This window comes from Nerophis lumbriciformis, linkage group LG03, assembly GCF_033978685.3.
Source record: "Nerophis lumbriciformis linkage group LG03, RoL_Nlum_v2.1, whole genome shotgun sequence".
Lineage (NCBI taxonomy): Eukaryota > Metazoa > Chordata > Actinopteri > Syngnathiformes > Syngnathidae > Nerophis > Nerophis lumbriciformis.
Window position 1 is genome coordinate 59,212,036 of NC_084550.2, and position 25,936 is coordinate 59,237,971.

At 39.8% G+C, this 25,936-nt stretch overlaps 1 protein-coding gene across 3 annotated transcripts in view; it reads left to right on the forward strand.

Annotated features, from left to right (window-relative positions):
• The first annotated feature begins 2,544 nt into the window (after nt 1-2,544).
• LOC133587589 (proto-oncogene tyrosine-protein kinase Src) overlaps nt 2,545-25,936 on the forward strand; it is a 73,113-nt gene continuing 49,721 nt past the window's right edge. For 2 of the 3 annotated variants that reach the window (XM_061940122.2, XM_061940130.2), the window contains exon 1: nt 2,549-2,867. The gene's annotated coding sequence lies outside the window, so the exon portion shown is untranslated. Of the gene's footprint in view, nt 2,868-25,936 lie in introns of all 3 variants that reach the window. The other variant, XM_061940115.2, reaches the window with a different exon arrangement.

A 25,936-nucleotide genomic window follows, 5' to 3' on the forward strand; every position in this document is an offset into this window, starting at 1 on the left:
CACATCGACGTCCCACTGGGGTGAGTGTTTCCTTGCCCTTATGTGGGCTCTGTACTGAGGATGTCGTTGTGGCTTGTGCAGCCCTTTGAGACACTTGTGATTTAGGACTAATAAATAAACACTGATTGATTGATTGATTGATTGAATAATTTTGCCACACCTCGTGTGTGTGTGACAATCATTGGTACTTTAACTTTATATTTAAATTAGCCTGATATAGAGGTTCTTTGTCTAGCATTTTTACAGTAGGTCTCTAAAAACAGCAGAGGGCTCCTCTCCTGTCATGTAGTGCAGTGTTTTTAAACCACTGTGCCGCGGCACACCAGTGTGCATTGAGATGCAGTCTGGTGTGCTGTGGGAGATTATCTAATTTCACCTATTTGGGTTAAAAATAATTTATGCAAACCAGTTATTATAGTCTGCAAATGATGTGTTGTTGTTGAGTGTCGGTGCTGTCTAGAGCTCGGCAGAGTAACCGTGTAATACTCTTCCATATCAGTAGGTGGCAGCCGGTAGCTAATTGCTTTGTAGATGTCGGAAACAGCGGGAGGCAGTGTGCAGGTAAAAAGGTGTCTAATGCTTAAACCAAAAATAAACAAAAGGTGAGTGGCCCTAAGAAAAGGCATTGAAGCTTCGGGAAGGCTTTGCAGAACGAAACTAAAACTGAACTGGCGACAAAGTAAACAAAAACAGAATGCTGGACGACAGCAAAGACTTACTGTGGAGCAAAGACAATGTACAACCGAACATGACATGACAATCAACAATGTCCCCACAAAGAAGGATAAATATAACATAAATGTTCTTGATTGCTAAAACAAAGTAGATGCGCTCAAAGGAAAACATGAAACTGCTACAGGAAAATACCAAAAAAAAAGAGAAAAAGCCACCAAAATAGGAGCACAAGACAAGAACTAAAACACTACACACAAGAAAACAGCAAAAAAGTCCAAATAAGTCAGGGCGTGATGTGACAGGTGGTGACAGTACACCTACTTTGAGACAAGAGCTATATTGATGCATGCTTGGTTATGGTTTAAAGTCATATCCAACAATTGCGACTTTTTACTGCATACTTGCCAACCCTCCGGGATTTTCCGGGAGACTCCCGAAATTCAGCGCCTCTCCCGAAAACCTCCCGGGACAAATTTTCTCCCGAAAAACTCCCGAAATTCAGGCGGACCTGAGTGACGTGTTGACAACACACAACAACAGTGTCTACCGTAAAGCAGTTCGTCTGCCGTAAACAGCAATGTTGTGACACTTTTAAACAGGACAATACTGCCATCTACTGTACATGCATGTGTGACCCACCCGTAATGTGTCACATTTTTGTGTTGATTTATGTATTTTATTTTGTGGTTTGAATTCGTTTTTGGAGCTCTCATTACACATTTATCAGTATTCACATTGGTCAGTAGGGGGCAGTAGGGCGTTTCTTCCCAATTGAATGCTATCACCTGCAGACCGGAAGTGTCTTGTCATTCTGATGAGCGCGACCAGTCTGTGAACAATTGAAACGTCCTGTGTGCTTTTTCCTCCTGTATAACAGGTTAGTTTTGGTGAATCAACTCACTGAATAATATCCATGTGATCTTTATAAGTTTAAGTACACATTCTGATGGTGGAGCCTAACTCTAAAGTGTTTGTGAGTTGTAGTTTGTAAATGAACACTGAAATTCAAATATGTATTTTATTTATATATATATATATATATATATATATAGCTAGAATTCATTGAAAGTCAAGTATTTCTTATATATATATATATATATATATATATATATATATATATATATATATATATATATATATATATATATATATATATATCTTAACCACGCCCCCCGCCCCACCCCCGACCACGCCCCCGCCCCCACCCCCCACCTCCCGAAATCGGAGGTCTCAAGGTTGGCAAGTATGTTTTACTGTCGACTGAGTTTCGTTTTTTTTTTTACGATATCAGCTGTTTGTGTGCCTCCGCATTTTTTCAACGTAAAAAGTGTGCCTTGGCTCAAAAAAGGTTGAAAAACACTGATGCTGTGGACTCTTGTTTAAGCGCCTCCCTAGGGAGGTGTTTAGGGCACGTTCGACCGGTAGGAGGCCGCGGGGAAGACCCAGGACACGTTGGGAAGACTATGTCTCCCGGCTGGCCTGGGAACGCCTCGGGGTCCCACGGGAAGAGCCGGACGAAGTGGCTGGGGAGAGGGAAGTCTGGGCTTCCCTGCTTAGGCTGCTGCCCCCGCGACCCGACCTCGGATAAGCGGAAGAAGATGGATGGATGGATGGATGGAGTTCTCCTGTCACATACGATCTTTGACTAGCATTGTGTGTTAATTTATGATTATTTTGGTGACTACACGAAACAAATATATAACAAATACTACTGATTTTGGAATACAAAACATTTTTTTAAACTTGTACTGGATTTTATTTTAAATATGAGGTGTGTGTTTTGCCAACGCCACGGAGAAGCCACTCTACGCCACTTTTTACGTGAATACGAAATTTTACGTAGCTCAATAATCAGGAAGGGGAGAGAGAGAGAGAGGGGGGGTGCTACGTCGTGTTATCTCCTCTTCCTTCATGTCTGCTCCACGCCGCTCTCCTGCCCGCGTCCACTCACCGCCACGCCGCTAGGAGGGCCAGCTTTGTCCTGCCCGCCGACAAAAAGGACTTTGACCGCCACGGCGAAAGAAGCGAGGAAGGAAGAGGCGCAAACCCCCTCCACCCCCCCGGCATGACCTCCTCTCCATCACATCGCTAAATGGGATTTGACAACAGCCACTTGCCATCAGCCCGTGCGGCCATTCTTCAAATGAGGACGATTTAGCCGCTTTTGTGTTCCTCTCAAGACGCAACAAAAGGTGGGTGAAAATATAATTTTTTTAAATTAAATCCGAACAGTTTTTGGAAGCTCGCTGCGTGTTTTCCCCCTCATTGTTTTAGCGTCCATTCAAAAGAGGTGGCGGCGTGGGGGGAGGCAAACATTTGTTGTTGACATAAAACCCTCGGTGCAAAAAATACAAATAAAAAAAAAAGAGCTAAAAGGGCAAACATCGCGGCGTGATTTAATGTGTTTTAATACCGGGGAGGTAAAGAATCCATAGAATTCAAAATGGAGATGTTACAGCACCTGTTTACATTCATCTGGTCGCATTTGAGCCTCAGCAGCACTTTCGCTCCTTTCTTCTAAGCTACTGTATCTGGATGCATTATGTATGAAAAAAAATGGATAAACGCGTGGATTTCCCACCCCCTCCCCTCCGTGTCGTTTATTATATGTGGTGGAATTTTCCCGCACTATTTATATAAATATATATACATATATATTATAAATCCAACCCCCCTGTGATTTTGACAGCTGCTACTCCTGCTGCTGCACCCCACCCCTCCTATGGCTGATGCTGCCTTGCCCACAACAACTGGTGTTTTAATCCCGAGGAAATAGGAAGTATAATTAGGTGCCAAATCCATTTACAGTTAGTTTTGTAAGTGTATGTGTGTGGATGGGGATTTGGACCAGTTCCAGCTCATTTGCATAAAGGGAAGCGGATTCAGTTTGCTTTGTATAGTGAATGAGATGGATGAATCATCAGCGCAACAATATTTGGGCTTTTTACCTTTGGATAACCTTGTGAATTGAGATGAATTTTGCATGAGGAAATGTGTTTTTTTTGTTTTTTTTGGTTAAGTGAAATCAATCATCAGATTATGTCTGCCTTTGTGCGCCACTTCCTGTTTACAGGGTAGACTAGGGGTGTCCAAAGTGCGGCCCGCAGCTCGATTTTTATAGGCCCGCGACACATTTTAAAAAGGCGCATATCAGGCACGTGAGATTTCTGCAAAAACAAGGGAATCCGCATTTTTTTAAACGTCCATCCATCCATTTTCTACCGCTTGTCCCTTTTGTGTCAAAATAACACTTCTTTTTTTTAATGAAATATAAATTTTTCATTTAATTTCTTTATTTATGAGGACAATGTATCCATATTATGCATAAAAACAGAGATGCTTGTAGCTTAGTACCACATTTTTCGGAGTATAAGTCGCACCGGAGTATAAGTCGCACCGGCCGAAAATGCATAAAAAATGAAAAAAATATATATAAGTCGCACTGGAGTATAAGTCGCATTTTTGGGGGAAATGTATTTGATAAAACCCAACACCAAGAATAGACATTTGAAAGGCAATTTGAAATAAATAAAGAATAGTGAACAACAGGCTGAATAAGTGTACGTTATATGAGGCATAAATAACCAACTGGTATGTTAACGTAACATATTATGGTAAGAGTCATTCAAATAACTATGACATATAGAACATGCTATACGTTTACCAAACAATCTGTCACTCCTAATCGCTAAATCCCATGAAATCTTATACGTCTAGTCTCTTACGTGAATGAGCTAAATCATATTATTTGATATAATTTCAAACATAAGTCGCTCCTTAGTATAAGTCGCACCCCCGGCCAAACTATGAAAAAAAACTGTGATTTATAGTCCGAAAAATACGGTAGCTAATTTCCATCTGTAGTCCTCAAGGGGAGGGACAAAGTGCATGATCAAAAAGTGCAAGTTAATCAAATCAAATCAAATCAACTTTATTTATAAAGCACATTTAAAATTTACCACAGGGGTAGCCAAAGTGCTGTACAATGAACAGGTTAAAAGATAAAACGAGTACCGAGCAAACACAACACAACACAACACAAACAGAACACGATAAAAAATAAATAATTAAAATAGAATTAATAAAAACATAAAAACAGGATCACAGCAGGTGTATTATGGGGCGCCATTGCAGGATGGATATCACTCAGTGTTAAAAGCCATGGAATAAAAGTATGTTTTTAAGAGAGATTTAAAAACAGGAAGAGAGGAGGCTTGTCTAACACTCAGGGGTAGGTCGTTCCAGCGCTTGGGAGCAGCAACGGCGAAAGCTCTGTCACCTCTAAGCTTCAGCCTTGTGTCAGGGACCGTCAACAGCAGCTGATCGGCTGATCTTAAGGATCGGGTGGGGCAGTAAGGCTGAAGGAGGTCGGAGAGATAGGTTGGCGCGAGGTTGTTTAGACATTTAAAAACAAATAAAAGGAGTTGATTCGGTCACGCACAGGGAGCCAGTGAAGGGACGCTAAAATAGGGGTGATGTGCTCACGTCTGCGGGTCTGTGTTAGCAGACGAGCAGCAGAGTTCTGCACGAGCTGCAGGCGGGCGAGGGAGGCCTGGCTAATGCCTACATACAGGGCATTACAATAATCAAGACGAGTCGAGATAAAGGCGTGGATTAATTTCTCAAGATCATGTCTTGATAGAAGCGGTTTCACTTTCGCTATTTGGCGTAATTGATAAAAGCTTTTTTGAATGACACTGCTGATTTGTTTTTCGAATTTAAAATCTGAGTCAAACTTTACCCCCAGGTTTGTGACAGAGTCGCTGAGATACGGGGTCAGAGTGCCGAGGTCAACGTTGGGGGAGGGAGAGCGACTTGGACCGAACAACATAACTTCTGTTTTATCTTCATTTAGGCTCAGGAAGTTAGCTGAAAGCCAGACTTTGATGTCGTGCAGGCAGTCAATAAGACGTTGAACCGTGTTATTTTAAACACTATTCAAATGCATAATCCAAATATCAGACATACACACATACATACAGCATACTAGTGTTGTCCCGGTACCAAAGTATTGGTACCGGTACAGCACTAGTATCCAAAATTATTTTGATACTTTTCTATAATTTTCTAAATAAAGGGGACCACAAAAAATTGCATTATTGGCTTTATTTTAACAAAAACTCTTACGGTATATCAAACATATGTTTCTTTTTGCAAGTTTGTCCTTAAATAAAATAGTGAACATACAAGACAATTTGTCTTTTATTAGTAAGTAAGCAAACAAAGGCTCCTAGTTAGTCTGCTGACATATGCAGTAACATATTGTGTCATTTATCATTCTATTATTTTGTCAAAATTATTAAAGACAAGTGGTAGAAAATGTATTATTAATCTACTTGTTCATTTACTGTTAATATCTGCTTACTTTCTCTTTCAACATGTTCTATCTACACTTCTGTTCAAATGTAATAGTCACTCATTCTTCTGTTGTTTGATACTCCACATTAGTTTTGGATGATACCACAAATTTGGGTGTCAATTCGATACCAAGTCGGGTGGCGGACCGGTACTTTTCAGAGGCGGTATAGTACCGAAAATTATTCATTAGTATCGCGGTACTATACTAATACTGGTATACCGTACAACCCTACAGCATAAATATTGTTATTATTTAAAAAACACAAAACTCAAAACACTACTTACATTCGGATGTGGTGCAGCCTTCATCGTGCATACAGCAGGGTTTCCCCTTAAAGTAATTGAATGTGGCGGGCCGCCACAACATTTCTATTACCGCCACACTTTGAAAATAGTTTTTTTTTAACTTGAAAACTAAGTAAAGTAATATGATATATTGTAGCCTCCGGAAGAAATCACACAACATAGGACGCTATTTTTAACTTTTATTACCAATGTTATGATAGCAAATGGCACAATTCCAACAGGTTTTACTTCCCGTGTACACACATTTGTCTCGTGAGTCCGCGCTTCACCCCCCCGGACACACAACAACACTTCCTCCTTCTCCGCCATTCATTTCAATGGGAACTTCCTGGAGAATTTGAGGAAAAGCGGGATTTTTTTTGAAAATGCTAAAAAAAAATGTGAATGTTCTGAATGAGTTGAAATGTTTGGTGTTGGCATTTTTGGAGAAATGTTGAAGTAGTAACATTTTTAATGGTGAAATGGTATTATGGAATTCCTGGAATTTCAAGGTGTTTTAATCCAGAGGAAATAAGAAGTATAATTAGGTGCCAAATCCATTTACAGTTAGTTTTGTAAGTGTGTGTGTGGATGGGGATTTGGACCAGTTCCAGCTCATTTGCATAAAGGGAAGTGGATTCAGTTTGCTTTGTATAGTGAATGAGATGGATGAATCAGCGCAACAATATTTGGGCTTTTTACCTTTGGATAACCTTGTGAATTGAGATGAATTTTGCATGAGGGAATGTGTTTTTTTTTATTTATTTTTTTAATGTATTTATTTTTTGGCTCAGTGAAATCAATCATCAGATTATGTCTGTGTTTGTGCACCACTTCCTGTTTACAGGGTAGACCAGGGGTGTCCAAAGTGCGGCCCTTATCTCGATTTTTATTGTCCCCCAACACATTTGAAAAAGACGAATATCAGGCAGACATTTTTAAACATTTTGTGTCAAAATATCACTTCCTTTTTTAAATTAAATATCAAGATTCATTTCATTTATCCATCCATCCATTTTCTACCGCTTATTCCCTTATTTATTTATTATGCATAAAAACAGAGACGCTTGTACCTTAGTAGCTAATTTCCATCTGTAGTCCTCAAGGGGAGGGACAAAGTGCATGATAAATACAGTGCAAGTTAAAACACTATTCAAATGCATAATCCAAATATCAGACATACACACATACATGCAGCATACTAGTGTTGTCCCAGTACCGGTACCAAAATTATTTCGATACGTTTTGATACTTTTTTAAATAAAGGGGACCACAAAAAATTGCATTATTGGCTTTATTTTAACAAAAAATCTTACGATACATCGAACAGATGTTTCTTATTGCAAGTTTGTCCTTAAATAAAGTAGTGAACATACAAGACAACTTGTCTTTTATTAGTAAGTAAGCAAACAAAGGCTCCTAGTTAGTCTGCTGACATATGCAGTAGCATATTGTGTCATTTTCCATCCTATTATTTTGTCAAAATTATTAAGGACAAGTGGTAGAAAATGGATTATTAATATACTTGTTCATTTACTGTTAATATCTGCTTACTTTCTCTTTCAACATGTACCATCTACACTTCTGTTAAAATGTAATAATCACTTATTCTTCTGTTGTTTGATAATTTACATTAGTTTTGGATGATACCACAAATTTGGGTATCAATCCGATACCAAGTCGGGGGGCGGACCGGTACTTTTCAAAGGCGGTATAGTACCGAAAAGGATTCATTAGTATCGCGGTATTATACTAATACCGGTATACCGTAGAACCCTACAACAGCATAAATATTGTTATTATTTAAAAAAAAAACACTCAACACACTCCTTACATTTGGATGTGGTGCAGCCTTCATCACGCATACAGCAGGGTTTCCCCCTAAAGTAATTGAATTTAAGTTTAAAAAAATCATTAAAAGTATTGAGAATGACACTTGAAAAATTCTCAAAGTACATTGTACAATAAGATTCAAGATTCAAGATTGAAGTTTGTTTATTGTCATATTAGGCCGGTGTCCCACCTTCCGTTTATCTCGAAAATCCTTGAAAAAATTGTCGCACAGCAGCTAAATGAACACTTAATGTCTAACAATCTCTGTGAACCTTTTCAATCCGGTTTCAGGGCAAATCACTCTACGGAGACAACCCTCGCAAAAATGACTAATGATCTACTGCTAACGATGGATTCTGATGCGTCATCTATGTTGCTGCTTCTTGATCTTAGCGCTGCTTTCGATACCGTCGATCATAACATTTTATTAGAGCGTATCAAAACACGTATTAGTATGTCAGACTTAGCCTTGTCGTGGTTTAACTCTTATCTTACTGACAGGATGCAGTGCGTCTCCCATAACAATGTGACCTCGGACTGTGTTAAGGTAACGTGCGGAGTCCCCCAAGGTTCGGTTCTTGGCCCTGCACTCTTTAGTATTTACATGTTGCCGCTAGGCGACATCATACGCAAATACGGTGTTAGCTTTCATTGCTATGCTGATGACACCCAACTCTACATGCCCCTAAAGGTGACCAACACGCCGGATTGTAGTCAGCTGGAGGCGTGTCTTAATGAAATTAAACAATGGATGTCCGCTAACTTCTTGCAACTCAACACTAAGAAAACGGAAATGCTGATTGTCGATCCTGCTAAACACCGACATTTATTTGATAATACCACCTTAACATTTGACAACCAAACAATTACACAAAGCGACTCAGTAAAGAATCTGGGTATTATCTTTGACCCAACTCTCTCCTTTGAGTCACACATTAAGAGTGTTACTAAAACGGCCTTCTTTCATCTCCGTAATATCGCTAAAATCCGTTCCATTTTGTCCACTAGCGACGCTGAGATCATTATTCATGCGTTCGTTACGTCTCGTCTCGATTACTGTAACGTATTATTTTCGGGTCTCCCTATGTCTAGCATTAAAAGATTACAATTGGTACAAAATGCGGCTGCTAGACTTTTGACAAGAACAAGAAAGTTTGATCATATTACGCCTATACTGGCTCACCTGCACTGGCTTCCTGTGCACTTAAGATGCGACTTTAAGGTTTTACTACTTACGTATAAAATACTACACGGTCTAGCTCCAGCCTATCTTGCCGATTGTATTGTACCATATGTCCCGGCAAGAAATCTGCGTTCAAAGAACTCCGGCTTATTAGTGATTCCCAGAGCCCAAAAAAAGTCTGCGGGCTGTAGAGCGTTTTCTATTCGGGCTCCAGCACTATGGAATGCCCTCCCGGTAACAGTTAGAGATGCTACCTCAGTAGAAATATTTAAGTCCCATCTCAAAACTCATTTGTATACTCTAGCCTTTGAATAGCCCCCCTTTTTTTAGACCAGTTGATCTGCCGTTTCTTTTCTTTTCTCCTCTGCTCCCCCCTATCCCTTGTGGAAGGGGAGACACACAGATCCGGTGGCCATGGATGGGGTGCTGGCTGTCCGGGGTCGGGACCCAGGGTGGACCGCTCGCCTGTATATCGGTTGGGAACATCTCTGCGCTGCTGACCCGTCTCCGCTCGGGATGGTTTCCTGCTGACCCCACTGTGGACTGGACTCTTACTGTTATGCTGGATCCACTATGGACTGGACTCTCACAATATTATGTTAGACCCACTCGACATCCATTGCATTCGGTCTCCCTAGAGGGGGGGGGGGGGTTACCCACATATGCGGTCCTCTCCAAGGTTTCTCATAGTCATTCACATCGACGTCCCACTGGGGTGAGTTTTTCCTTGCCCTTATGTGGGCTATACCGAGGATGTCGTTGTGGCTTGTGCAGCCCTTTGAGACACTTGTGATTTAGGGCTATATAAATAAACATTGATTGATTGATTGATTGATATGCACAGTTAAACAGACAGTTTGCCGTACAATGAAAATCTTACTTTCCTAGTCCACCCTTCAACAAGTCACACGGTACTTAGCTAAAAATAAAAAATAAAAATAAAAATGTAAGCAAGAACAATTGAAAATATGGCAAATATGATATAAAAATCTATATTAATACTAATTAATAATAGATTTGTTTTTAAATGTATGCATACATTTTTTATCCTTTTTATCCTATCCAATCGACTTTATTTGTGAAGCACATTTTGGAAAACAACAAAAGAAGTTAAAACACACACTCAGTCAAAATAAAACTAAGGAGAGTCAATTATAAAAAACCGCTAGTGAAAACCTTTTTTTAAGAAAATCACATCATCATAGCAGATGAGTCAAATTATTCGATGACGTCATCATGGTGACCACGCCCCCACCACCACATGTATCTTGGCAGTCTAGGGAAAACCCTGGTACAGTACAAGTCAATCACATTAAAAATGGCAATAATTCATTTAAATTACAAGTGCGTACATTTCTGGTTATCTAAAAAAGTCGTTTTTGCTTCTCCAAGCTCAGCAGCTCACGTTGGAGCTTGTTCCACTGTTTCTCAGCCTTTGATGAGAAAGCAGATTGGGCAAAGGCTGTCCTACATTTTGGGATACTACACTGCCCTCTAGTAGTATTCTGGTTGTTATTGTGGCCGTATCGGTATCAATAAAAATAGGGTGCAAACAAAATTTGTTGAACGCTGGCCTCAGCCACAGCCTCCAAAATACAGTGAAGAAATGCACCAAATTGCAGGAAATTCATTTTTGATTTTTAAAATTTTCTTTCAGGGGTTGCGTGTTCTTATAGAAATGTTCCTGTTTTGTTTTTTTCTAAATGTCTCCCTTTTTTCTCAAAGGGTGCTCACATCCCTGTACAGATTATAGATGAATGCACATCATTTATTTGCTCAGAATTTGGTAACAGTTTTATCTAAAGTCCAGTCCATGGCCATGACTAATCCAATCTAAGTCTAGGACTGGATCGGACCAATTTAAGGCCTCGTCACACTGCAGGTCAATTCCGATTTATTTTTGCCCATATGCGACCTTCATCTGATTTTTTTCATGTCAGTGTGAACACTGCAATTACGATTTATATATATATATATATATATATATATATATATATATATATATATATATATATATATATATATATATATATATATATATTACATACAGTACATACACACATATATACAGTCGTGGTCAAAAGTTTACATACACTTGTAAAGAACATAATGTCATGGCTGTCTTGAGTTTCCAATAATTTCTACAACTGTTATTTTTTTGTGATTGGGGAACTTTGGGAAGGCCATTCTAAAACCTTAATTTTTGCCGGATTTAGCCATTCCTTTACCACTTTTGACGTGTGTTTGGGGTCATTGTCCTGTTGGAACACCCAACTGCGCCCAAGACCCAACCTCCGGGCTGATGATTTTAGCTTGTTCTGAAGAATTTGGAGGTAATCCTGTGATTGGAGCACATACTTGTTGGTCACAAAAAACATTGATGAAGTTTGGTTCTTTTATGAATTTATTATGGGTCTACTGAAAATGTGAGCAAATCAAAAGTATACATACAGCAATGTTAATAATTGGTTACCTTTCCCTTGGCAAGTTTCATTGCAATAAGGCGCTTTTGGTAGCCATCCACAAGCTTCTGGCAAGCATCTGGTTGAATTTGTGACCACTCCTCTTGACAAAATTGGTAGTAGTTCAGCTACATTTGTTGGTTTTCTGACATGGACTTGTTTCTTCAGCATTGTACATACATTTAAGTCAGGACTTTGGGAAGGCCATCCTAAAACCTTAATTCTAGCCTGATTTAGCCATTCCTTTACCACTGTTGACGTGTGTTTGGGGTCATTGTCCAGTTGGAACACCCAACTGCGCCCAAGACCCAACCTCCGGGCTGATGATTTTAGGTTGTCCTGAAGTTGTCCTTTTTCATTGTCCTATTTACTCTCTGTAAAGCACCAGTTCCATTGGCAGCAAAACAGGCCCAGAGTATAATACTACCACCACCATGTTTGACAGTAGGAATGGTGTTCCTGGGATTAAAGGCCGCACCTCTTCTCCTCCAAACATATTGCGGGATATTGTGGCCAAACAGCTCGATTTTTGTTTCATCTGACCACAGAACCTTCCTCCAGAAGGTCTTATCTTTGTCCGTGTGATGTCAGATGAAACAAAAATTGAGTGAAACTCAAATTTGCCAAGGGACATGTAAGCAAATATTAACATTGCTGTATGTATACTTTTGACCCAGCACATTTGCCCACATTTTCAGTAGACCCATAATAAATTCATAAAAGAAGCAAACTTCATGAATGCTTTTTGTGACCAACAAGTATGTGCTCCAATCACTCTATCACAAAAAAATAAGAGTTGTAGAACTTATTGGAAACTCAAGACAGCCATGACATTATGTTCTTTACAAGTGTATGTCAACTTTTGACCACAACTGTATATTAGGGCTGCAACTAACGATTCATTTGATAATCGATTAATCTGTCGATTATTACTCCGATTAATCGATTAATAATCGGATAAGAGAGACAAACTACATTTCTATCCTTTTTAGTATTTTATTGAAAAAAACCAACATACTGGCATCATGTTCTGGACATTGGGGATGCAGCATACACCAATAATAACACAGAAATGTAACTCATCAGAACTGAATCAGATATTGTACACATTTCTGTTGTGAATAATAAAGGATTCATTTTAGGCTGCCTCTGAATAATAGCATGAAATATTCCAGCACCTTCATAACGTTTAGTTATACTAAAGCGTCACTCAAATCTAAATAGATTTATATAGCTTTATCGGGCATTGATCCGGTATGAAACCAACCTGAGATATTTCTGTTCGTTACGTTCATTTCGAAATTGGTAACCGTGCGTTTTCTCTCTCAAAACGGAGTCAAATGTGCCGGAGACACATTATCAGCCCCGCGTTGCATCAAAGGCATAACGTTAACGTTACTCACAAAAAAGCTGAACTCATGAATGCCTGTTGCCACTATGGACTTAAAAAGTTACGTACCGTGAGTTCTTCCCTTCATCCATGGCTCCAACATGTTTCCTTTTCAGGTGCGCCTGAAGCAATGTTGTACTTTCGTGCCATTTTGCAGGAAACGGTCTTCTTTGAAGTCTTTAAAGTAAAGTGTTCCCACACTTTTGACGACTTAGGTCGTACACTTTTCTCCATTGAAGCAATAACCTCAAGATGTTTTTTTCGCTGAACTATCGGTACTGTTTTCCTGCATCATTTTTCGAATGTTTCCAACAAAGGAGACGGCGTCGTCACGTGAGCTGTACATGACACATCATTGGCTAGCTTACCTCCACCTCATGAGACGTAGCCTCAGCGCCGCCCTGGCGCTGTTTAGTACTGTTTTTGTACTTTTTTTAAATTATTGTTTCTCATCTGTTTGTAAATGTTGCAGTTTATAAATAAAGGTTTATAAAAAAAATAAAAATAAAAAAAAGCCTCCGCGCATAGCATAGTTCCAACGAATCGATGACTAAATTAATCGCCAACTATTTTTATAATCGATTTTAATTGATTTAATCGATTAGTTGTTGCAACCCTACTGTGTGTGTGTATATATATATATATATATATATATATATATATATATATATATATATATATATATATACACCGTATTTTCCTCACTATAAGGCGCACCGGATTATAAGGCGCACCTTCAATGAATTACCTATTTTAAAACTTTGTTCATATATAAGGCGCACTGCATTATAAGGCGCATAGAATAGACGCTACAGTAGAGGCTGGGGTTACGTTATGCATCCATTGGATGGAGCTGCGCTAAAGGGAATGTCAACAAAACAAATAGTGATTGTACTGACACTTCTACTTGCTGCTCTCTGTTCAACAACCCACTGTTCCAGTTTGTCCTCCAACTGTAGCCATCTCGCTTTGTTCCCTCGGAAACTCTGTTTAGTCTTCTTTACTTGGCGCAGGTCGTCATGTTGCTTCCTCTACTTCCGCACCATTGATTCGTTAATGTTAAATTCTCTCGCTGCTGCTCTATTCCCGTGTTCTACTGCGTGACTGATCGCCTTGAGTTTAAACTCTGCGTCGTAAGCGTGTCTCTTCATAGGAGCCATTTTTGGGTTTTTACTTAAAGTTTAGGTCTCGCAACTACGGGACTTCATTTTCCCCCGTAGAAGAAGAAGTTCTTCTTCTACGGCAAGCAGCCGCCGACTTCATTTTCCCCCGTAGAAGAAGCGCTTCTTCTTCTACGGTAAGCAGTCGTAGAAGGGGGGAAATGAAGTCGGTGTAGTTACCGTAGTTGCGAGACCTGTTGTGGCTCAATATTGGTCCATATATAAGGCGCACCGGATTATAAGGCGCACTGTCAGCTTTTGAGGAAATTGGAGGTCTTTAGGTGCGCCTTATAGTGCGGAAAATAGGGTATATGCGAGGCGTCCTCAATGTGAACGCTCCCGCACTCAAGTCGCATTCGTCCCACCAAAACGTAATCAAGAAGCCATAAGCGTCATAATTATTCGCCAAAATAGACGGTTACAAAATAAACAGTTGACAACGGAGCAGAAAACAGGTGAAAATAAAATGTTTTTGGAGCTCTTGTGAAAGTTCCACCACTCCAGTCTGTGACTGCTTGCCAACAGACACGCTCTTCAAACTCCGTTAAACTGTGAGAGCCAAAATACTTGTCCTCTTCCTTCTTAATCTTCTATGCGCAATAATTCTGTTCAGAAAATGTTGACTTTGATTGCACAAAATCCTTGAAATGACCACAAACGCGCCAGTACTGAGACCGTCGAGAGCTGAAGCCATGTGTACTGTCGTAAACACTGCAGTGCGTGCGAGGTCATAACGTATTGTCCGCATACAAGTCAGGTTGCATTCACATTGGAAATCACATTTTTTTGTAATGTGAACAGCCACATTAAAAGATCAAATTTGACAAAAAAAAATCAGAATTGGACATCCGACCCTGCAGTGTGAACATAGCATAAATCTATGAGCATGAACTGATGAAGCCTACTCGGACAAGAGGCGAAACGTCTTCTCAGACAAACCAAACAGTCCACTTGCGATTGATTGAATGCCCGAAGAAGACTACATTGACCTGGATGAATGAGAACATCCATAAACACGTCCAGTCTGGGTCTATATTTGAGTTACATTTACCAGTGAGCACACCAGATGGAGTCTATGTATTGACTTGATCACTGACCGTGTAACAACCCGTCATTCATGGTTAAGGTAAAGAATGTCATGTCAAATTAAATTGTGGGATCAATCAGCATATACACATTATTATGCGATATTTGTTGCAATTAATCACACGAGTTAACTCATAGTTTTCAACAGCCCTTATTCTTTGTGTTTGTGTGTTACTTCCTGTCTACATGGTTTACGGTTTAGGTTTGCATGGATGTTTTCATGATGGATTTGTGTTCTACCATTCAAAATGAGGGAGAATACATACATTAATGACAAAAAAAACTCACATTTGATTCCAATTTGAACAACCATTCCTGTGCGCATGGCACCCGTGATCTGATGCTGCAGTGTTCAACCAAGTTTAATTCAGATCGGGATCTGAATTTGGAAAAACGGAAAACCCCTGGTAAACCTTGGGCTATGTGAAATGTCAAATCTCACCAGATCATTTTGCAATTTGTTGTTATAATTTAGTTTTAATCCATAAGAAATGTTGAATATGGATAGAACGCATTGATTGTTGCCAGTGACAAATGCCTTGGGGGGGAGGTCTGTGCTGTTTCCGTGCAAATACCCCCTTGTTAAATGACAATTAAAAACAACCTCATTTTTATGTCAGCCTATATTAAGGATTGGCATTAGACTATTACTTTGATCGACCCTGGTGAAAATACGTTTTAATCAACTGATTCATTCAAATTTGTATTTTTTTTACAAATGGTGAGTGATTCTGTCTTTGTTTGTTTTGAACTCTTATTTAGACGTGTGTATTAAGAATAGGGATGGCTACCTTTCACAATTGAACCGATACGGTGCCGATTCCTGGTACCTACGAATCGGTACTGATACTCATTGGTACCAATTGTTGGTCCTTTTGTGTGTGTTATTAAAAATGAACTGTTTTTTAATAAAAATCAAAAAAATCGAATTTTCTATTCAATGTCAATCAATCAATGTTTATTTATATAGCCCTAAATCACAAGTGTCTCAAAGGGCTGCACAAGCCACAACGACATCCTCGGTACAGAGCCCACATATTTGAACATTTTAAAATGCGCAGATTATGATAACTTCTGTCCAGTTGTTATGTCTTGTTTGATTATTAGAATTTTGAGTCAATTTCCTTGTTAACATTGAAAATGGCAACATTACCTAGAGGCAGTTTGGCTGCTCTCAGTGCTGCTGGAGTCATCACCAAATGTTAAGAGTTCGGTGTGTTTCAACAAAATGAACATTTTATATCATCGTTATTGTATAAAAAAGTGTCGCCGTTATTATAATCGCTCAAAACTAAAATCCTAACATTTTTTGAAATAACTAACATTTTGTATGTTTTGTGTTTCTTATGCTTCACTGGTAGTGTTTTAGTCTTAGTATTTTATTTTTATAATGGCTATTGGTTTGTACTTTCGCACTTTACGATTTATTTGAATGAAAAGTGTGTTGCAAATGAAAAGTATTATTATTTATTATTTCTGGCGGGCGTTCCACTCTTCGGTTGTCCTCCCCTTGAACGCACCACAAGACAGCGGTGGTCTCGTATTTCTCCGACCGATCATTCTGTGCCGTGACAGCAAAGTTTGTAGGGTCAATGTTTACAATTGAATATCTTAATGACTCAGACAGTAATGTGTTTGTATAAGTTTAGATTGACATATGTCGTTTCTTAATGGGGAAAGACGTTAATGTCTCTTGTTTACATTTTAGCATTTAAGATAACACCAGTCAGTCTGTGAATTTATTAAAGCGCAGCTATCAATCACAATTTTGCATCATTTTAATTTAAAACAGTAATACTAACCATCGGGAGTTTTACTGCAGGTATCATTTTGACCATTTATCGCTACATCCAGAGTTGGAGCCGGCTGAGTCTTTAACTGGACGTGTTGCACGCACAACCCAAATACCGTAACATGGCACTGTTGAATTTTACATGAATCGGGGCCCAGTAGGACCGACGGGATTCGGTCGGTGCCAAACAAGTACCAATTTGGTGCCCATCCTTTATTAGGACTAGCTTACTCATGTTTTGCCCTTCTTTAGACAGCGCAAACAAGGTCAGATTGATTCAACAGCACCTCTGTTGGAGCCAGAATGCTCAATTAATACAACCTTGGAATGATTTACTACCTAGACATTCCTTTGTAACACTCTGTCAAATATTGACCCTCGCCTTCGTCATTTATTTGCAAAGAGTGTGGTCGCTCTACAGCAGAGGTGTCCAAGCCTTTTGACTTCGATGCCGCATTGGGCTTAAAAAATTTGGCCAGGGGCCAAAAGCTGACTGTATGTAAAGTAACAATGTATACAGTATATATACATACATACACATACAGTCGCGGTCAAAAGTGTACATACACTTGTAAAGAACATAACGTCATGGCTGTCTTGAGTTTCCAATAATTTCTACAACTCTTATTTTTTTGTGATAGAGTGATTGGAGCACATACTTGTTGGTCACAAAAAACATTCATGAAGTTTGGTTCTTTTATGAATTTATTAAGTGTCTACTGAAAATGTGACCAAATGGGCTGGGTCAAAAGTACCGTATTTTCCGCACTATAAGCCGCACCTAAAAACCACAAATTTTCTCAAAAGCTGACAGTGCGGCTTATAACCCGGTGCGCCTTATATATGGATTAATATTCATTTTCATAAAGTTTAGGTCTCGCAACTACGGTAAACAGCCGCCATCTTTTTTCCCCGTAGAAGAGGAAGCGCTTCTTCTTCTACGATAAGCAATCGCCAAGGTAAACACCCGCCCCCGTAGAAGAGGAAGCGCTTCTTCTTCTACGGTAAGCAACCGCCAAGGTAAGCACCCGCCCCCATAGAAGAAGCGCGCGGATATTACGTTTCATTTCATTTGTGTGTTTCTGTAAAGACCACAAAATGGCTCCTACTAAGAGACACGCGTACAACGCAGAATTCAACCCAACTTTTTAATTCAGACACCGAAGCAGAAGAATTCGAGGGATTTATGGATAAGGAATAACTTCAGAAAGTGAGCTTTAAATGTTTATTTTGTGTGTTGTTTAACATTAACGTTCGAGCAACGTTGAGTTATTGATGTTGCTATTGCTCTGCACTATTTTGAGTGTTACTATTTTTGTGATTGCACATTTGCACATTACATTTTGGGAGTGAACAGAGTTGTTAGAATGCTGGTTTGTAATATATTATTAAAGTTTGACTGACCTATTGGACTGTTTTTTTGACATTCCCTTTAGCGCAGCGTAGGTGCGGCTTATAACCCGGTGCGGCTTAAAGGTGAACAAAGTTTTGAAATATGCCATTCATTGAAGGTGCGGCTTATAACCCGGTGCGGCTTATAGTGCGGAAAATACGGATACATACAGCAATGTAAATAATTGGTTACATGTCCCATGGCAAGTTTCACTGCAATAAGGCGCTTTTGGTAGCCATCCACAAGCTTCTGCTTGAATTTTTGACCACTCCTCTTGACAAAATTGGTGCAGTTCAGCTAAATTTGTTGGTTTTCTGACATGGACTTGTTTCTTCAGCATTGTTCACACGTTTAAGTCAGGACTTTGGGAAGGCCAAGAATGTGTATATAAGTGTGTGTGTGTGTGTGTGTGTGTATATATATATATATATATATATATATATATATATATATATACACACACTGTGTAAACATTATATTATATACTTATATCAATATAATGTATGTAATTAACAATTATTATAATGGGATATTAAGAGTATGTGAAAGTTCAACTCCTACCTTGTTTACTTCTGTGACGACCTCCATAAGTTTTGTTATCAATCAGAAATATAAAGCAGCTAAAATTCAAGCATAGACAAATGTGTGGAGAGCGTTTTGCATGTTGCCCATCATGCATTGCAGGGGATTTAAATGGGTGTAATTTTATATTGTGTGTTGTGATTGGACATTTTTTTTATAATATCCACAAAGTTCAGTGTGCAGGTTGTGCTCTGTTGTGAACATGTGTGTTGAAATAGTTTAATTGCGCCATGAGTGGGAAAGGTTGTTTGGATTGGGTTATATGTTAAAATGACAGTCATTAACCTGATTCACTCATGTTATGCAAAAGACCGTGGCAATTATACTGACAAATATTTAAAATTTAGAGGCACCCTGGGAGGCCACTCTGAAAATACCCTATAGGGCGTTGTTTGGACACCCCCTGCTGTGTAGTGACGTAGTTTACCACTTTACCTCACAGAATTAGCAACCAATCTTTCCAGGCTACTACTTGCTGATAGTAGGCCAGGAAAGTGTTTTTTTGTATATCAGGCTGGTGCCAGCATCCTGCCTGTTGCCTCAACTTATTAACAGGCTCAAAGATGATATGGTGAAAACAAAACAAAACACATGGCAGCATTATGTCTGCAGCCTATAGAAGATCTGCGCGCATCATTGTCGGATTGTAAAGCAAACAATTATGCAACTGTTTGTATCCGGATTTCCATCTCAAGGAACTAACATTGTATCCACCCCCACGCCCCTAAACCTCGACGCTCTTATTGGGCTGAAACATTGGCAGTAGCTCCCTTCACTCTCTGCAGCAACTGTTACCGTCTGTTGTGACTCATTCATTCGCTTGTCACAGCCAAATGCTGTGCGTCGGCTTTATGAACGCTGATGAGGGATAGCAAAGCCAAGATAGGGCCCCGCGTAGGATTAAAACAGTAAATTTGGACAGTTATTTATTTATAAATAATTACCATCAAGTAGAATTAAAGGATCAAACCGTCACCAGCAGACAATTTTCAGAGGAATTTGTGAAACTGAAACAGTACAAAACAATGCCATTGTAAGTTAATACTAAGACCATACTTGCCAACCTTGAGATCTCCGAATTCGGGAGATGGGGGTGGGGGAGTAGCGGGGGGTGTATATATTTTCAAGTATTTCTTATATATATATATATATATATATATATATATATATATATGTATATATATATATATATATATGTATATATATATATATATATGTATGTATATTAGGGATGTCACGATCCGATATTTGGATCGGATCGGCTGCTGATATTTGCCAAAAATTGTGTATCGGCAAGGCATGGGAAAATGCCGATCCAGATCCAGTTTAAAAAAAAACTCTGGTCCGTGTTTTCCAACGCACCGATTTAAATAATACATTCCACTTTTGTGCTGCTCCGTAAGTTCCGTTCCGCATTTTCCAGCACACCTTCAACACATCCACACGTCTGTGAATTCTCACGCAGTTGCTTTTAGCTGCTGGCATTACACGACATGCTCTTCTCACTCTTTCCTGTGTCTGTGCTTCTCACAGACAGCAAGCGCACCTTCTTACACACGTCACATACTGTCACGACATACGTCACATACTGTCACGTCATACGTCACGTACGTATAAGTCCTCCCCGAGCAGAGAGGTAGCAGCATGGCTAACGTTAGCTGTGATGCTAGCGCAGCCGTGCGAGCAACGCTCCCTCTAAGGTGCTCGCCTGTGCAATTGCGCACTGTTTAAGCGTCCTCTGCGCATAGCAAATTTATGCCACGCACAAAATCAAATAAAAAAATAAGCGCATAACAATTTTCGACACACGGACACGACAGAGAAAACAGTTTTCGTCATCATTGTTCAAATATTGTAACGTCTGCCGAGACGCTTATCTCCATTCGGTGCCACACGTCCACACCATCAAAATGCCGAGGCAAAAATTTCCACATCAACACCGTATGAAAAAATTAGTGATTTTTTTAGTTGTGATTTCCTTCTCTGCATGAAAGTTTAAAAGTAGCATCTATTAATGCAGTATGAAGAAGAATGTTTTAATGTAGACATGCAAGCCTTGAAAGAAAATTTCGTTCTCCTGCTTCGTCTCTGTTATGTTTTTGGACATGAATACTTGCCGTAGTTTTGAAGCAATGCATGATGGGAATCCGGATGTTGTGTGTCAGTGTATTAAGGTGCCGGCTGGAATAAACACGCTGAGAAATAGCTCCGGGCCGTCATAGATAAACCTATGGATAACGGAGACATATATAATAGTCTCCTTTTCAGGTGAGAGAGGACGCTAAAGGCAGTGCCTTTAAGGCACGCCCCCAATATTGTTGTCCGGGTGGAAATCGGGAGAAATTTGGGAGAATGGTTGCCCCTGGAGATTTTCGGGAGGGGCACTGAAATTCGGGAGTCTCCCGGGAAAATTGTGAGGGTTGGCAAGTATGACTAAGACAGACACTCGTAAACATGTTAGCATTTTAGCTAATGCTAACAACGCTAGCTTCAATACATTACAATAGCATGTGCAAAAAAGTACCGAATTTGTTGCCCATCCTTAATAGCGACCCCATTTATCTGTGTTTGTATGCTAGCGGCCCCGCCTCCACCCACACAGATAAAGAGAGTGACTGACCGACAAAAGGGCTCACTCCGTTTATTTCATTCCGATATAGATAACTCAAAAGGATATTTGCGATTTTGATAGAAGTTTTAGGAAATACAAGGAACAAGTGCTGAGATTTTGGGGGTGAGCCGGATAACTGTCTGGATTCAAGACTTTTTCAAAATAATTCTTTACTATCGGGAACTAGGACCTGGTGGAGGTCTGCCTTCTCTTGATGCTTTACTAATTGTAAATGAACTCCACTGTGGCAGCCAGAATTTTTACTTGTGTACTTTATTTGCCGTGTCTTTCTGTTTTGTAGCCACTTTACAGTTGTTTTTTTTTTTTTAATCTTTTTTTATTTTTGTTTTTTTTATTACAGTTGTAATATTCAACGCACTAATAATGTACCGAAAGGGGGAATTGTATTCTTTTCAAATTTGTTCTTCCTCTTACAGTTCAGGTGCCTGCTCGTGTTGCATTTACTGGCGAGTGGTTAGAGCAGACCTGGGCATTCTACGGCCCGCCCTTTGTGCGTCCCTGTCCGGCCCGCGTGAGGCCAATCATAAATTACAAAATACATTTAAAAAAGTATCTATGTTGAGTGTGTAATACAACGGTGCTGCTTTTGTTTTGAAAAGCGTTATTTGTATTACTTCCGTGTGGACTATGCTCGTGCGCAATTGTGAGTGAATGTGAACAGCGGCAAACACAAATTACAAAATCAATTTTAAAAAACATCTATGTCGTGCGTGCAATACAACTGTGCTGCTTTTATTTTGAAAAGTGTTATTTATGGGCGTATGTCCGTGTGTAACCTGTGAGTGAAGTTGAACAGCGACAAGTGATGCCCGGTTACCCCCGAGACGCTAAAAAGAGAAAAGTTGATGACGAATGCCGTGTTTTCAACAAGACATGGACTGCCAAGTATTTCTTTACAGAAATTAAAGGTAAAGCCGTGTGCTTAATTTGTGGTACACAGGTTGCTGTGTTTAAAGGATATAATTTGAATCGACACTACACGACCAAGCACGAGGAAAAATACCGGAATCTGTCTGATGAAGCGTGCGCAAAGGGAGGCTGATGCGTTGATGATAAAACTGCAAACCCAACAAGGACTTTTTGCCAAATTTCACACCCCCAGAGATGCAGCCGTCAGGACAAGTTTCATAATTTCTCACAAAATCGCCAGAAAAAAGTAAGGCGTTTTCTGACTGAGAGTTTATTAAGGAGTGCTTATTGGACTCTGTTGCGCTGATATGCCCAGAGAAGAGGGGCGCATTTGAGAACGTGTCACTCTCCCGACGCACTGTAACGAGGCGGGTTGAGACCATCGCTGGAAACCATACCAAAGACTATAAAATTGAGACCTATTACCTCCCTGCTTGACACTCAGCATCAAGGGTTGGAATTGGGGGTTAAATCCCCAAAAATGATTCCTGGGCGTGGCCACCGCTGCTGCTCACTGCTCCCCTCATCTCCCAGGGGGTGATCAAGGGTAAATAAATGATAAATGGGTTGTACTTGTATAGCGCTTTTCTACCTTCAATGTACTCAAAGCGCTTTGACACTACTTCCACATTTACCCATTCACACACACATTCACACACTGATGGAGGGAGCTGCCATGCAAGGCGCTAACCAGCACCCATCAGGAGCAAGGGTGAAGTGTCTTGCTCAGGACACAACGGACATGACGAGGTTGGCACTAGGTGGGGATTGAACCAGTGACCCTCGGGTTGCGCACGGCCACTCTTACACTGCGCCACGCCGTCCCTGGGTGATGGGTCAAATGCAGAGAATCATTTCGCCACACCTCGTGTGTGTGTGTGTGTGTGTGTGACAATCATTGGTACTTTAACTTTTTAACTTAACTTCGATTCATCCGCATTCTTCTTCATGTAAGATTGACAAGCTCAAAATGTCCCATTTCTTGTTCACTTTCCGTCTTGCTCTGCAATCTTTTTTAGAGTTTCAAAGACGCTCCTCTGTTGCAATCATCGTCGGTCCCTTTTTTTTGGTGCCAGAATGATGGCAGTTATGAGTGGTGTGTCGGCACATCTTGATACTAGGTCGTTCTGACACCGTATTAGGAAAAGGCGTGAGGCTCAGTGGCAGTGGGGGGTCTGTTGTTTATACTGTATATGATGGCTGGAAGAATTCAAAGGCCTGCTCTGGTGTCTCGACAAAAACTTCAATGATATCCTACAAACAGTATCTCACAGAGTAAGTGCACCCCTCACGATTCAACACCCATTTTTATGACAGCGCATCTTCACAGTTGACAGCACGATAGAAAGTAAATATTTAATATCCACTGACAATGAGTCAACACAGCCATTATTGTGTAAATGGTTAGCTGAAATGGGAGGTTTTTCTTAGATGTTGTATGCTAACCCAGTGTTTTTCAACCTTTTTTTGAGCCAAGGCACATTTTTTGCGTTGAAAAAATCCGGAGGCACACCACCAGCAGAAATCATTAAAAAACGAAACTCAGTTGACAGTAAAAAGTCGCAATTGTTGGATATGACTTTAAACCATAACCAAGCATGCATCAATATAGCTCTTGTCTCAAAGTAGGTGTACTGTCACGACCTGTCACATCACGCCCTGACTTATTTCGAGTTGTTTGCTGTTTTCCTGTGTGTAGTGTTTTAGTTCTTGTTTTGCACTCCTATTTTGGTGGCTTTTTCTCCTTTTTTTAGTATTTTCCTGTAGCAGTTTCATGTCTTCCTTTGAGCGATATTTCCCGCAAGAATATTTCCGTTTTTTTTATCTTTCTTTGTGGGGACATTGTTGATGGTCATGTCATGTTCAGATGTACTTTGTGGAAGCTGTCTTTGCTCCACAGTAAGTCTTTGCTGTTGTCCAGCATTCTGTTTTTGTTTACATTGTAGCCAGTTCAGTCTTAGTTTCGTTCTGCATGGCCTTCCCTAAGTTTCAATGCCTTTCCTTAGGGCCACTCACCTTTTGTTTATTTTTGGTTTAAGCATCAGAGACCTTTTTACCTGCACGCTGCCTCCCGCTGTTTCCGACATCTACAAAGCAATTAGCTACCGGCTGCCACCTACTGGTATGACACGGTTACTCTGCCGAGCTCTAGACAGCACCGACACTCAACAACAACACATCATTTGCAGACTATATTTACTGGTTTGCAAAACATATTTTTAACCCAAATAGGTGAAATTAGATAATCTCCCACGGCACACCAGACTGTATCTCATGGTACACTAGTGTTCCGCGGCACAGTGGTTGAAAAACACTGTGCTAACCGATCAACAAACAATAGGTATGACTTCCACACTAGCAGGAGTTAACCTTGTGGGGTAGATATACACTAGAGATCGACCGATACTGACTATTAATAGTCAAAAAACGAAAGTTTTGAAAGTTAAGCAGAAGAAATATATTATGTATCAGTGACCAACATGAGGAAGAGAAAGCTGCAGTAAAAAAAGCCAAAATTCTCAACGGGCTGCTGCTTGAGAAGTGTTTATTACTATATTATTTTTCAATACTAAATACTGGTATCATATGTGTATGTATTAGGGTTGTACGGTATACCGGTATTAGTATAGTACCGCGATACTAATTCATCATTTTCGGTACTATACCGCCTCTGAAAAGTACTGGGCCCGTAGCTCACCGGCGTCAAAATGTAAACAAACCCCATTAGTGGATCCGCACCTAACATCCACTGTAATGATACCAAGTACAGTAGTGTATCTAGTCGATGCTACTTTGATTACGTCGATAATTTTTGGCATCACAACATCTTTTTTTCGATTTTTAAAAATTTACATTATGTTTATAAACTCAGGAAATATATCCCTGGACACATGAGAACTTTGAATATATGTATGATCCTGTAACGACTTGGTATCGGATTGATTCCCAAATTCGTGGTATCATACAAAACTAATGTAAAGTATCAAACAGAAGAATAAGTGATGATTACATTTTAACAGAAGTGTAGATAGAACATGATAAGAGCGCAAGTAATGTAAGTATGTATGTAAGTAGTGTGTTGAGTTGTTCTTTTGAAATAATAACAATATGTACGATGTAGGGTTGTGCAGTATACCAGTATTAGTATAGTACCGTGATACTGATGAATCATTTTCGGTACTATACCGCCTCTGAA